This window comes from Geotrypetes seraphini, chromosome 7 (genome assembly GCF_902459505.1).
Source record: "Geotrypetes seraphini chromosome 7, aGeoSer1.1, whole genome shotgun sequence".
Lineage (NCBI taxonomy): Eukaryota > Metazoa > Chordata > Amphibia > Gymnophiona > Dermophiidae > Geotrypetes > Geotrypetes seraphini.
Genome location: NC_047090.1, coordinates 153,964,997 through 153,979,730, shown reverse-complemented (window position 1 = coordinate 153,979,730; position 14,734 = coordinate 153,964,997). Strand labels below are relative to the sequence as shown.

The 14,734-nt window shown below is 41.7% G+C and overlaps 1 long non-coding RNA gene across 2 annotated transcripts in view; it reads left to right on the top strand.

The window, feature by feature from the left end:
* The window catches only part of LOC117363474, a 29,813-nt gene that overhangs the window by 10,547 nt on the left and 4,532 nt on the right, over positions 1–14,734 (top strand). The window contains exon 4 of one of the 2 annotated variants that reach the window (XR_004540069.1): positions 39–1,373. The exons of the other annotated variant lie outside the window; for it this stretch is intronic. This is a non-coding gene — a long non-coding RNA (uncharacterized LOC117363474). Of the gene's footprint in view, positions 1–38; positions 1,374–14,734 lie in introns of those variants that run through there. 2 annotated transcript variants of the gene reach the window in all.

Below are 14,734 nucleotides of genomic sequence, written 5' to 3'. Positions count from 1 at the left end.
AAAATTATGTTCTTAACTGATAATTTCCTTTTCTTTAGTCACAGCAGATGAATCCAGAGACAAAGGAGTTGTGTCCATCCATCAGCAGGCGGAGATAGAGAACACCAGGCTGAGCTCTGTCATCTATAGGCTGGTATGCTAAATGACAATTTGGTATTCCTCGTAACAAAGCAGCAGGATCAACCGAACAGGCCATTTGGCAAAGGACTGCCTCTTCAACTTGCCAACACTGATCTGACAACCAGGCAAAATACAAGCAATCCAGCAGTTCAAACCCTATAGAGAAAAGGAGAGACATAAAGGGTGTGACCCTGGATTAATCTACTGTGACTAATAGGAAAGAAAATTATCAGGTAAGAATATAATTTTTTCTATCCTTATCAGCAGCAGATGAATCCAGAGATGAGTGGAATGTAGCAAAGCAGTTCTCAGTAGGGTGGGATAGAGAACAGAACGCAGAAGGAGGTCTGCCGTTCCCCAAAGAATTAAAGGATTGACCAAAGTAGAACTGCTGTCTCCAAGAAGCAACACAAAGGTCGCTCAACTGAAGGAGCTCTACCCTGGACAAAACTAGCTGCCCCACCAAAGGAAATACCAGAAGCTGCACCCCAAGCCTCGAAAGAGCAGGACCCGTTCATCCAATGTCAAGAACTAGACTGACAGAACAAGCCTAATAGAGTCTGGCATCTAACACACCAGAGTGGCCTAAGGAGACGAGAGAGACCTCTGAGACACAAAGGGTGAACAGAGCCTAAAACCTGGGTAAACATCAGGTAACAAAGCCCCCCCCCCGCCCCCCTAGGGATGGAGCTGCATCACAGATACAGACTCAACAGCCAAGGAAGATGCCTTGCTCAGCAACCAGCAAAGAATGTGCCCCTGAGAGAAGGGGCTATGCCTAAGAGCTCAACAAGGGGCTGCGTTTGACCCTGGAAATGGAATTGTGCATATAAATCTGAAACAGGGTTAAGCCCAACCGCCAGTGATGGGGCTGTGCTCAACCAAGGAGCCACACAGTGTCCAGCAATGTCTCAGTGCATGACCACTAGAAATGGAGGTGAACCGACCTTGCATCTGAAGCAACACTCTACATTCAGAGATGGAGCCATGTCAAGCAGGCATTTGGAGCTGTGCTTTACATCATGCCACGGCAAGCAGGCATCCAGGGAGGCACTCTACATCCAAAGATGGAGCCGCATCAAGCAGGCCTCTGGGGTTCCATCACTATATCCAGCAATGGAACTGCAACAAGCAGGTATCTGGATTGGTGCTGTACAGCCAGAGATGGAGCTGTGGGCCAGATCATCTGGAGTGGTGGTCTGCATCCAGAGATGGAGCAGCACCAAGGAGATGCAGATGAAGCTGCACCAAGAAGATCCAGAGATGCAGACACATCAAGCAGGCACTCTACATCCAGAGATGCAGACACATCCAGAGTGGCACTCTACATTCAGAGATAGAGCTATGCCAAGCAGGCAGGAAGAGCAATATTCTTTTTTTTTTCTTTTTTTTTAATTCTTTATTCATTTTCGTTTGTTACAACAAGTGTAGCAAATAAACTCATTTAAAACTTAAAGATACACACTTGATTAACTCTCATATAAGCATCAAATTTAACATTTCATTACAAATTAAAATTCTATAATATTTTAAATATTATGAAAGAAATCTAACATTTATATCATCCTTATTGAATCTAATAATCCCTCCCCCTCCCTCCCTATTCAGTAAATCATCGTTACTGTGAAATTATTGAAATACTCATGTATTATATAATAACAACAAGTAAAACCCACCATTTTCCCCCCTAATCAAATACCTTAACATGGGAAAAGTTAATCATTCATTACAAAAATCTGTTAACGGTCTCCAGACTTTCTTTTTTTTTTTTCCATGAAATTTTATTGAATTTTCAATAAAACACAGAAACAAGAAAACAAAAACAGATGATGTACATAAAAGATATACAAAAGATATACAAAAGGCACATTGCATTAACATCCAGATTTGGCACTATACAAAGCAAATCTACATTAGGTGCAAGCATCTTGTAAATATAACGAAAGAGGAGACCAAATTAAGGACACTTGTTTGAACTGACCTCTATGTCTATATAACATAAGTTCGTATCTATGATGCTGTAACACTAGGTTCCACCAGTGATGAGAGTTAGGAAGAGTCGATGATTTCCAATTAGTTAGGATCAATTTTTGTGCCAATGTTATCAGAATATCAAAGAGTTTTTTATGTTGATCTGGTAAAGTTATTATAGGGGAATGCGACTTGAACATCACTATTGAAAAGGACAAGTCACTATGGAACTGAAAAATTTTTTGCATATCAGACCATATATCGGTTCAAAAGACTGAACTATAGGACACTCGAACATCATATGTACAATGGAGCCTTTCCCTTTTCACAATTCCAACATGTGTTAGACTCTAAGAAGCCAGTGATATGAAGTTTGTGGAGGGTCCACACGGCTTTATGATATAGGAAATACATAGATTGGATTGTGCTAGCCGATGATACAGCACGTAGGGATTTTGACCATAGAAGTGCCCAAGCTTGGTTATCAATCTGAGAGTCACAGTCTCTTTCCCATATATTTTGAAGAGTAGAGCAGGAAGGTACACGCCACAGAAGAAATTGTTTATATAATTTGGATGCAACATGACCAAGAGTCAAATATTGCAAAGCCAGAGTATGTATAGTAGGTGTTTGAGAAGAGAGTAGGGTAATAAGCGATGAGTTAGATATACAATGACGTAGTTGGAGCCATTTAAAAAAGGCAGAGGATGGCAATCCAAATTTCTCTTTTAGGATATTAAATGGAAGCATTTTACTATCAGAATCTAAAACATCATAAAGAAATAAAATTCCCTTATCTATCCATTCCTTCCAAAGAAACGATTTTTTATTAATGAGTATATTAGTATTAAACCATAAGGAGAGAGATGGAGATTTAAGGTAAGAGTGTTCAAGATGCGAGTCAAATTCAAGCAAGCATTTAGAGGTCATTTTCAATAGAGGATCATCAATAGAAGCATGTGGAGCAGTCACATAGGCAGGTGGCTGAAGAGGCTGCATTATTTGCTTTTCAATCTCAAACCATACTGGCGAGTAAATGTCAGAATCTACAAACCAATATAAACCTTGATGTATAATAAAAGATTTATGATAAGTATAAAAATCAGGGAAGAGAACTCCCCCTTGTTCTTTACTGAGTTTGAGTTTATGTAAAGCTATACGTGGTTGTTTGTTTCGCCACAGAAAAGAAGAGAGAAGTGTATCTAGTTTTTTGTAGCAGGAAGTTGGAAAAAGAAGTGGGATCATAAGGAGAATATAATTCACTTTGGGCATAAGCATTATTTTAATGGTTTCAAGACGACCCCACCAAGAAATATGCAAAGGATGCCAGGATTGTATTAGGTTTTGAACAAGCTGGAGAATGTGATGCATATTTATATCAATAGTATCTGAGAGAGAGGGAGTAAGTTCGACACCCAAATATCTTAATTTTTCTGGGGTCCATTGGAGATTATGTGGTTTGACCAGGGAAGAGTGAGCATACTGATTTAAAGGGAGAGATTCTGTCTTGTCTTGATTTAGTTTATAGCCAGAAAGAGATGAATAGTCAGTAATAATTTGAAGAAGTTCTTGGAGAGAAATTTCAGGTTCAGAGATATAGAGAAAGACATCATCTGCATATGCAGAGAGTTTGATATCTAAATTTTTACATGTGATGCCGTGTATCTTTGGAGATTGACGAATACGAATAAGTAGAGGCTCAAGCGCCAAGTTAAATAGATAGGGTGACAAAGGGCAGCCCTGTCTTGTTCCTCTATGTAAGATAAAGGAATCTGAAAGTGTGTTATTTGCAATAATTCTAGCTGAAGGATCTGTATATAATACTTTGATCATTTGTATAAAAGAGGAATTTGCATCAAACCATTCTAATATACTAAAGAGGTAATTCCACTCAATCCTATCAAAGGCCTTTTCTGCATCTAAAGACAAAGCAATAACAGGATGTTGAAAGGATTTTGCCAAATGAGATAAGTGAAAAAATAGTCTGGTGTTATCAGATATAAGTCGACCAGGCATAAAGCCTATTTGATTAGGATGTACTACTTTGTGAATACAAAGTTTGAGTCTATTGGCCAAGATTTTAGCATATATTTTATAATCCACATTCAGAAGTGAAATAGGTCTATAATTTTGTACAAATAGAGAGTCCTTATAAGGTTTTGGAATAACTGTAATTATTGCTTCAGAAAAATGACTAGAGCGTATAGTAGTTGGTGTCAAATATTGAAACAGCTGATGAAGATGGGGCAGTAAGTCGCTTTGAAACATTTTGTAGAATTCTACTGGAATTCCATCTGCTCCCGGAGATTTGCGAGATTGTAATTGTTTCAGCGCAATTCATAATTCGTCAATATCGATTGGCTTGTCTAAGTTAGAAGAGTCTGAAGAGGCCCAAGTCGGGTGATCTATGTTATGGAGGAATGTAGATAATGAGGATGCTGTAGAAATTGAATCTGACATATAGATTATGATAAAAGGCCTTAATTTCCTGCAGAATTCCTGTATAAGAAGTGACATTAATATGGTTACTATTTTGGATAGCCGGAATCTGCAATTTGTTCTTTTTCCGTTTTAGGTAAGAGGCTAACATTTTACCACTTTTATTACCTTCAGCATAATATTTAGCTTCAGTCAGAAAAATTTGCATTCCAGCCTGTTTCAAAAGGATAGAATTATATTGATATTTAAGTTGACATAGTGTATTGTATTGAATAGGGTCTTTGGATAAAGTAAATTTAGACTCCAGATCTGATATTTGAGTCTCTAGGTTGATTAAATCCGCTTGTTCAGTTTTATGTTTATATGAAGCAATAGACACAAATTCTCCTCTTAGGGAAGCTTTAAAAGCCTCCCATGTTGTTAAAGGATTAGTATCTATAACAGGATTTTGTTGAAAATAATTCTCAATAAAAATTTTGATACGTTGTACAACCTGTTCGTCTTCTAAAAGAGAGAGTTGCATCCTCCATAAAGGCAACTTGGGATTAGGATTGACATTCCAAAAAAGGACATTGGACACCAGGGCATGATCAGATATAAGTATTGGGGATATTGAAGAACTAGCCAGAGAGTTCAAGAGTTGTTGAGAGACAAAAATGTACCGTATTTTCGCGGATATAACGCGCACCATTGTAAAACGCGCACAGGGGTATAGCGCGCAGAAATCACGATGATATGTACAAAAACTTTTCTATACCGCGCTCAGGCATATAACGCGCATGCTGCCCGACTCTCCTTTCGCCCGCCCTGACTTTCCGTGCGCTGTCCCGACTCTCCGTTCACCCCCCCTGACTTCCGTGCACTGTCCTCCCTTGAAGTCCTGTCCCCCCTTGAAGGTCTGTCCCCATCCTGAAAGCCTGATGCCCCCCCCGACGTCCGATACATCCCCCCCCCCCCCCGGCAGGACCACTCGCACCCCCCCCCCGAAGGACCGCCGACTCCCCAACAATATCGGGCCAGGAGGGAGCCCAAACCCTCCTGGCCACGGCGACCCCCTAACCCCACCCCGCACTACATTACGGGCAGGAGGGATCCCAGGCCCTCCTGCCCTCGACGCAAACCCCCTCCCCCCAACGACCGCCCCCCTCCAAGAACCTCCGCCCGTCCCCCAGCCGACCCGCGACCCCCCTGGCCGACCCCCACGACACCCCCACCCGCCTTCCCCGTACCTTTGTGTAGTTGGGCCAGAAGGGAGCCCAAACCCTCCTGGCCACGGCGACCCCCTAACCCCACCCCGCACTACATTACGGGCAGGAGGGATCCCAGGCCCTCCTGCCCTCGACGCAAACCCCCCTCCCCCCCAGCCGACCCGCGACCCCCCTGGCCGACCCCCACGACCCCCCCACCCCCCTTCCCCGTACCTTTGGAAGTTGGCCGGACAGACGGGAGCCAAACCCGCCTGTCCGGCAGGCAGCCAACGAAGGAATGAGGCCGGATTGGCCCATCCGTCCTAAAGCTCCGCCTACTGGTGGGGCCTAAGGCGCGTGGGCCAATCAGAATAGGCCCTGGAGCCTTAGGTCCCACCTGGGGGCGCGGCCTGAGACACATGGTCGGGTTTGGCCCATGTGCCTCAGGCCGCGCCCCCAGGTGGGACCTAAGGCTCCAGGGCCTATTCTGATTGGCCCACGCGCCTTAGGCCCCACCAGTAGGCGGAGCTTTAGGACGGATGGGCCAATCCGGCCTCATTCCTTCGTTGGCTGCCTGCCGGACAGGCGGGTTTGGCTCCCGTCTGTCCGGCCAACTTCCAAAGGTACGGGGAAGGGGGGTGGGGGGGTCGTGGGGGTCGGCCAGGGGGGTCGCGGGTCAGCTGGGGGGGCGGTCGGAGGTTCTTGGGGGGGGGGCGGTCGTTGGAGGGAGGGGGGTTTGCGTCGAGGGCAGGAGGGCCTGGGATCCCTCCTGCCCGTAATGTAGTGCGGGGTGGGGTTAGGGGGTCGCCGTGGCCAGGAGGGTTTGGGCTCCCTCCTGGCCCGATATTGTTGGGGAGTCGGCGGTCCTTCGGGGTGAGGGTGCGAGTGGTCCTGCCGGGGGGGAGATGTATCGGACGTCGGGGAGTCGGCCGGGCAAGAGGGCTTGGGCTCCCTCTTGCTCCGATCGTGGATGCGGGTGCGGGTGGGAGCGCGTGCGAGCGGTCGTTCGGGGTGGGGGTGCGAGCGGTCCTGCTGGGGGGGGTGAATCGGGCGTCGGGCGGGGTGGGAACTATGTTTAAAAACTTTTGTATACCGCGCTCAGGCATATAACGCGCGAGGGATATGCGCGGTACATAAAATCACGTATAACGCGCGCGTTATATCCGCGAAAATACGGTAATCAAGACGAGAAAAGCTGTTATGAGGAATAGAATGATAAGTGTATTCTCTAGCTGTAAGATGTTGCAGGCGCCAAGAATCCGTAAGATGTAATTGCGTGATAAGGGAGTGGAAAGATATATGTGATTTTTGTTGAACCGATTTAGAGGAAGATTGTTTATCGATATGAAGGTCAAAAGGAAGGTTAAAATCTCCAGCCATTATAATCGGTAAAGGATCAAAAGATTGGACCTCAGTTAGCAAATTTAGAAAAAATTCTGGATTGTCACTATTAGGTGCATAGACATTAACCAATAAAAGCTGAATACCACGTATCTCCGTCTGAGCTATTATCCATCTGCCATTAGAATCTATTTTTTGATTAATGATCTTGGGTTGAAGTGATGAAGAAAATAATATAGATACACCTCCTCTCCTTCCAGCGGAAGGAGAGTCAATAGCCATAGTTATCCATGGGCAGGGTTTAATTAAAATGGAGGTAGAAGAAAGGTGAGTTTCCTGCAACATGATTATATCTGGTTGTTTTCGCTTCAAGTGCAATAAAACTTTTTTTCTTTTTATAGGATTATTTAAACCATTTATGTTCCAGGAAACCACAGTAAGTGGTGAATGATTACTCATAGACATGCATTGTGTGCGTGGGCTCTAGGTGGTCATCAGGAAAGAGAACGCAGTTTCTTAAATACTGTAGAAGAGAGGATAAAAAGCAGTGTGCCTTGTAAGGAGAAAAATGAAAAAATCTCTAACACAGAGCAAACCAGTGAACTTAGAACAGTAGGCAACAGTAGGACTATAAAAGTCCAGCCAAAGAGAACAAGAAAGAAGAACGGAGCCATCAATCAGGAGAAGCAGTGGTACACATAACCCCTCCCTTCACCATTAAAAAGACTGGTGTATTCATTAGGAGCTATAATTCAATTTTTTTTTTTTTTAATTTTTTTTGTTAATTTTCTATAGACAAGTTTTCTGATTATTATTATGATTATAATTTTTTTTTTTTATTGTTTTTTATTTTTGTATTAAATTTGATGTATTGTTGTTCCCCTCTAGTGATTCCAAATACAAATGTTCCTATATATTGATTGAGCGATTCTTAAGTATGGTAAATTACATATTATATACAATTTTTAAGATAAAGAAGAAGAATCCACAAGATAATAGAATCATAGTTTCCAGGAATAATGTAAAACAGCAGTATATAATAATCATTTCATGCTTCAAAATAAATAATAGGTGGACATTAGTCAAGAAAAATAAAAGCCACAAAATAAATCAGTCAATTTGATCCCCCTTTTTTTTTTTTTTTTTTTTTTTGTTAATTTTCTATAAACAATTTTTCTGTTATTATTATAATTATTATTTTTTGTTTTGTTTTGTTTTTTATTTTGTATTAAATTTGATGTATTGTTGTTCCCCTCTAGTGATTCCAAATACAAATGTTCCTATAGATTGATCGAGCGATTCTTAAGTATGGTAAAGTACATATTATAGACAATTTTTAAGATAGAGAAGAAGAATCCAAAAGATAATAGAATCATATTGTCCAGGAATAATGTAAACAGCAGTATACAATAATCATTTCATGCTTCAAAATAAACAGTAGGTGGACATTAGTCAAGAAAAATAAAAAGCCATAAAATAAATCAGTCAATTTGATCCTTTTTTTTTTCCCCTCAAATTAAATTATATTCCCATGTTCTCTCTCTTATTTATCTCTAATTCCCTTCCTATTGATTCTTAATACGAATAATGTCATAAATTGATTTTGCAATTTCTAATGATTCCAAATACAAATGCTTCTATAAATTGGTTGAGCGATTCTTTAATTATGATAAATTACATGTTATATATAATTTTTAAGATAAAGAAAAAGAGAAGAAAAACCCAAAAGAGAATAGAATCATAATTTCCAGGAATAGTGTGAACAGCAGCATAAAATAATCATTTCATGCTGCAAAATAAACAGTAGGTGGACAATAGTCAAGAAAAATAAAAAGCCATAAAATAAATCAAATCATTCAATTTAAGCTCTTTTTTTTTCCCCCGTTAGATTAAATTATATTCCCTTTTTCTCTCTCTTATTCATTTCTATTTCCCTTCCTAATGATTCTCAATACAAATAATGCTAAAAACTGATTTTGCAACTCAAAAAATATGGTAAAAAACATATCAGAAAAAAATTATAAAGATAAGGAAAAAGAACCTGTAAGATAATAGAATCAAGCATTCCAGAACTAATATAGACTGCAGTATACAGTAATTAGCATATATTCCAAGATGAATAGTAGATAGACATTAGTAATAAGCATTCCATATCAGTAAAATAGAAAAACAATAAGCAGTTCAGAAGAATAGTAGATTAACAGAAATAAGGAAGAGAGAAATCATATAAGAATAAAAGGGAAAAAACATCATCTAGAAAGAGCAATATTACTGTGCTGAGAGAAACAAGACCGGACAGAAAAAGAGAGAGCTGAGCAAAGCGATATAGACGCAGTAGTCGAGTAATAGAATGAAAGGATAAATAGTAAACAGGGAGAGAATTATTGAAAACAATTATAAAGAAAAGTTAAAAAAGTGCAGTCAGCAGTGCATAAGTAAAATCGTGGATTGTGAGTATGTCCAAAGAGATTCAAGGAGAGTCAATCAGCCTGAGCAAGTTTGAAGGCAGTATTATATGATGAATAGGACAGCATGAAGTCTTGAGTCGAAATAGGAATTAATGGGGTCCGATGATGAAAAGATTCAAAAGCACAGAGAACAGTCCATACTGAAAAGAATAGTGAAGTTCTGTAGAGGCGAGGGCAGAGTCGGTGAATAAAGTATCGGAGGTCAAGAAGAAAGTTTTTGTTGATTCGTTAATCGATAGAATAGCAGAGATATCAGGTACTAAAGTACTGATGCAGACAGGACTCTCAGGTGGATGACATTCCTTGCGATTGTAAATTATCCAAGAACGTTTGAAGAAGTTCAGGCGATTCAAAATGCCTTGTTGAATTATTGATTGTCACAATCATTTGAGCAGGATACTGCAGGCCATAGCGTGCCCCCATAGATTTCAGCCGTGCACGTAAGTCCAGGAAAGATTTTCGTTTTCGCACCGTGGTTTTTGCAAGATCAGGGACAATTAAAAGTTTCTTGCCAGCGTAGGTTAAATCCTTATGTGTCTTTGCAGCGGTTAAGATTTGAAGAGCTTGAGGGTAACGTAGCAGCTTTGCTACAATCGGCCTCGGTCTTGTAAAGCCTGGTTTCAGAGAAGATGGCGTTCTGTGAGCCCGCTCGAATTGAAGCGGGAGGTCCGTGGCGAGGTTTAAAAGTTTCGGCAAAGTTTCAGTAAGAAATTGAATAAGATCAGATCCCTCAGAATTCTCTTGTAAGCCAATAATCTAACGTTATTACGGCGGTTGCGGTTACAAAGATCTTCCATGTCTTGATCAATTTTTTTAAAACGCTGCTGCACTTGTGTTTCAAATTGTGCAAAGGAGAGCACCGCCATGTCAGCTCTGGTCTCTAAGGAATCAACACGTGCCGCGCATGCAGCAAAGGAAGCAGTAAGCGAGTTTATTTCTGTTTTCATTTCGCAAGTAATATCATACTGCTTGGTGATAAGATCTTTCAGAGCCCGAAGCTCATCTAAAACAGCATCAGACGAAGCAGCCATGGACTTACTGGTAGACGGTTTCTCCGGTGAAGGAGGATCGTGTTTAGAACGTTTAGATCCTGTTGATTGAGTCGGAGAGTTCTCAGCTTTAGTAGATTTAGAAGCGGACATCTTATATGTCGATAAAAAGTAGTTTTATCAAAAAAATTATTTGAATAAACTTGCTCCAATTCGATGATTTAGCACACTATGGAGGAGAGAGGAGATCATGCAACCATCTTGCTTCCTGGCTCAACAGCGCCCCCCCTGTCCCCAGACTTTCTGAAATTTATTAATATAACCTTTTTGCGTTGCTATTGTGAGCTCCATTTTGTATATATGACACACAGAATTCCACCAAAAATTATAATTTAACCTGTCTTATGTTTTCCAAGAGCAACATTCTACATCCAGAAGTGGCATTGTGCAAAGCAGTCCAGTGGAGCCACACTCTATACAGCCAGAGATGGAGCTGTGCCAAGCAGGCAGATGGAGCCGCGTTTAATATCCAGAAACAGAAACATAGAATATGACGGCAGAAAAAGGCCAACGGCCCAACAAGTCTGCCCACTTGAGAACCCTCCTTCCAACTAGTCTGCCCACTCAAGGACCCTTCCTCCCTGGAGTATCTATCGATTGAGCATAACTCTGTAGTACTCCCACTTGATTGTCCCATCGACTCTTTTTTTTTTTTTTTTTTTTTTTAATTCTTTATTTAATTTTATAATTTGACATAATAATCAGTCAATTCAAAGAAATATTCCAATACCAGTCTCAACAATACTTAACAAGATAATCAAAAAGATAAAAGAAAGCAAAACAAAAATGCAATAGGAAAATTTTTTTTACAATTCTAAATATGCTGGATTGAAAAATTAGACCTCAATAAGAGGGGAGAAAGCTACATTCGCTGAATTTCAATCAAACATTACTAAGAAAATAAGGATAGCATTGAGTGGGGACAGGAACCTAATTAAACTAAGCAGGTTAGAGCAATAATTCTCTCAAGAATATTAAGTTTGCTCTTTCGCAGAAATAAATTTTATCAGCTGCTGAGGTTCAAAATAAACATGTCTATTCCCCTGATAGACCATCACACATTTACATGGGTATCTGAGTACGAATGTAGCACCCAACTGTAGGACCCTCGGTCTCAAAATGAGAAACTGTTTTCTTCTCTTTTGGGTCATCTTTGACACATCAGGATACATTCTCACTGTTTTAGTCATAAATGGTATGTCCTTGAACTTGAAAAACAACTTAAGCATCCATTCTCTGTCAGAGTCTATAGCAAACTGTACTAGCAGCAAGAAAATTTGTCAAGTCCAAACTATCAGCAGACAAATTCTGCTGGTCTGGTTTCTGAACAGGTGATTTAGTTGGTAAATAATATATTTTAGTGAGAGGTGGATAAGAGGTTTCGGGAACTTTCAAAGTCTCTTTCAGGTATTTCTTAAAAATATCTTTTGCAGAAATAAGTGGTAATTTTGGAAAATTTATAATCCAAAGATTACATCTTCTGGTCATGTTTTCCAGCATTTCAACCTTAAAATTAAGATTTCCACTGTCCCTAACCCACACTGAGGCCTGGGACTCCACAGATTTTATTCTGGTCTCATGACCCTCCACTTTTGTTTCCACACTAGATAGTCTATTTTTCAGTTCCAAATTTTCAGAAACAACAGTAGTATATCGTGTAGTAAGTTGCTGCATTTGAGATCCTAAAGAGAGTTGTAAAGTAGATATTGCTTCCCATAATGTTTCCATAGTGAAAACTTTGGGCCTCTGCATAGGTGTTAGTTCAGACCCCAGACCTTCTGTTACAGATAAGTTACCTAAAACCTCAGCTGGAGATATATTCAGTCTCAGGAAATCTTGAGGAATTTGCCGCTCCAATCTCTCCGGGTGCACAGATGAATGGTTTGGCTTCCCTTCTCTGCCCGCCGAGCCGTCTCCCGAACTCGGTTGTGCTGGTGAGGGAACACCCTGGGATGCTCCGACCTCCATCTGCTGGTCTAACGCCCCCGGGCGACTCGGAGGACTCCGCTCCTCCAGAGACAGCGATGTTGCTTCGAGGGAGAGAACTGACGCTTCAGCCGGCGTGTCTCTCCTAGCCGAAGAAAGCTCCGGATAACTCGTTCCAGCCCCATGCTGGAGGAAAACATCCATCGGGCCCGCAGCTGTTGCCAAAGGTTCTTCCGGGAAAACCCGGAGCTTAGACTTGCGTTTTACCATCTTAAGGTGAGAACCAACAGCTCCAACGCCTCCGTGAGTGCTTAACTCCAGCTACTCGCAGCCATCTTGCTAAGCCGCACCCCCCTACTCGTCCCATCGACTCTTGAAGTCGAGCACGCTACTGGCCTCGACGACCTGGCAGGGAAGATCATTCCATCGATCAATCACCCATTCGGTGAAGAAGTATTTCCTGGTATCACCATGAAATCTTCCCCCCTTAAGTTTTAGTGGATGCCCTCTTGTCGCTGTGGGACCCATTAGAAAAAAGATTTCCTCCTCCACTTTGATGTGGCCCTTGATGTATTTAAATGTTTCTATCATGTCCCCCCTTTCTCTGCGCTCTTCAAGAGAATATAAGCGCAGTTTGATCAGGTGTTCTTCATATGGGATGTCTTTAAGACCTGAGACCATCCTAGTGGCCATTCTCTGTATCGACTACATTCTCTTCACATCCTTTTGATAATGTGGCCTCCAAAACTGGTCACAGTACTCCAGGTGAGGTCTCACCATGGATCTGTATAACGATAGTATGACTTCCGGCTTTCGGCTGATAAAGCTCCTGATGCAACCCAGCATTTGTCTGGCCTTCGCTGAAGCTTTCTCCACCTGATTAGCAGCTTTCATATCTTCCCAGATGAGAACTCCCAAGTCCCTTTCTGCAGTAGTTCTTGTTAAGTTTTCACCGTTCAAAGTGTATGTTTTGCATGGATTTCCGCTCCCAAGGTGCTTTACTTTACATTTCTTGGCATTAAAGTTTAGTTGCCAAGTACTGGACCATTTTTCCAATACAAGCAGGTCTTGCTCCATAGTATTGGGCCTGGTTGCACTGTCAGGTTTTGAGGCCCTGCCCACAATGCTGCATAGTTTAGCGTCATCAGCAACTAGTGTAATTTTGCCTCGAAGTCCCTGAGTCAGATCCCCAACAAAGATATAAAATAGCATTGGGCCCAAGACCGAGCCCTGCGGCACTCCACTGATCACTCTCGAAGTTTTTGAGGGGATACCATTTACCATCACTCTTTGAAGCCTTCTGCTAAGCCAGTCTTGTACCCATGCTGTCAGTGTTTCTCCTAGTCCTAGCGAGTTCATCTTGTTTAATAACCTTCGGTGTGGAATACTATCAAAAGCCTTACTAAAGTCCAAATATACTATGTCCAGGGACTCACCCTCATCCAGTTTTTTTGTTACCCAATCGAAGAAGCTTATCAGATTGGATTGACAAGATCTTCCCATTGTAAAGCCATGCTGGTGGGGATCCCTTAATCTTTCATCATCCAGGAACGTGTTTAATCTGTTCTTAATCAATTTTTCCATGAGTTTACTCACTATTGATGTGAGACTCACTGGTCTATAATTTTCAGCCTCCGACCTACCTCCCTTTTTGTGGAGCAGGATAACATTGGCAGCTTTCCATTCCAGGGGCACTTTTCCCTTGCTCAGGGAAAGATTGAAGAGCACGGCCAATGGCTCTGCCAGGACATCGCACAATTCTCGAAGTACTCTAGGGTGTAGATTGTCCGGGCCCATAGCTTTGTTCACTTTTATTTTTGATAGCTCACGGTAGACTTCGCTTGCAGTAAATTCCATATTCCGGAATGGGTCTTCCGAACCCCTCCTTGTCTGTAGCTGAGGACCAGATCCTGGCGCTTCGCAGGTGAAGACTGAGCAGAAGTAGTTATTAAGTATTTCTGCTTTGTCTACATCTGAGTCTGTAAAGTTACCGTCAGGTTTCTTTAGGTGCCCAATACCTCTCACCATAGCCCCCTTATATTGTATGGTGAGCCCTCCAAAACCCAATGTACTCAACCGTATACCACATCAATAGCCCTTATAGATCTAGGATGATTCATCATGGCCATTTAAGAGCTGCCAGTTCAGCGTGGGCCTTTCATTGCCACCAATTAAGAGCCACCAGTTCAGCATGGGCCTTTCATTGCGGGACTATTCAGTGCGCCACTTTCAT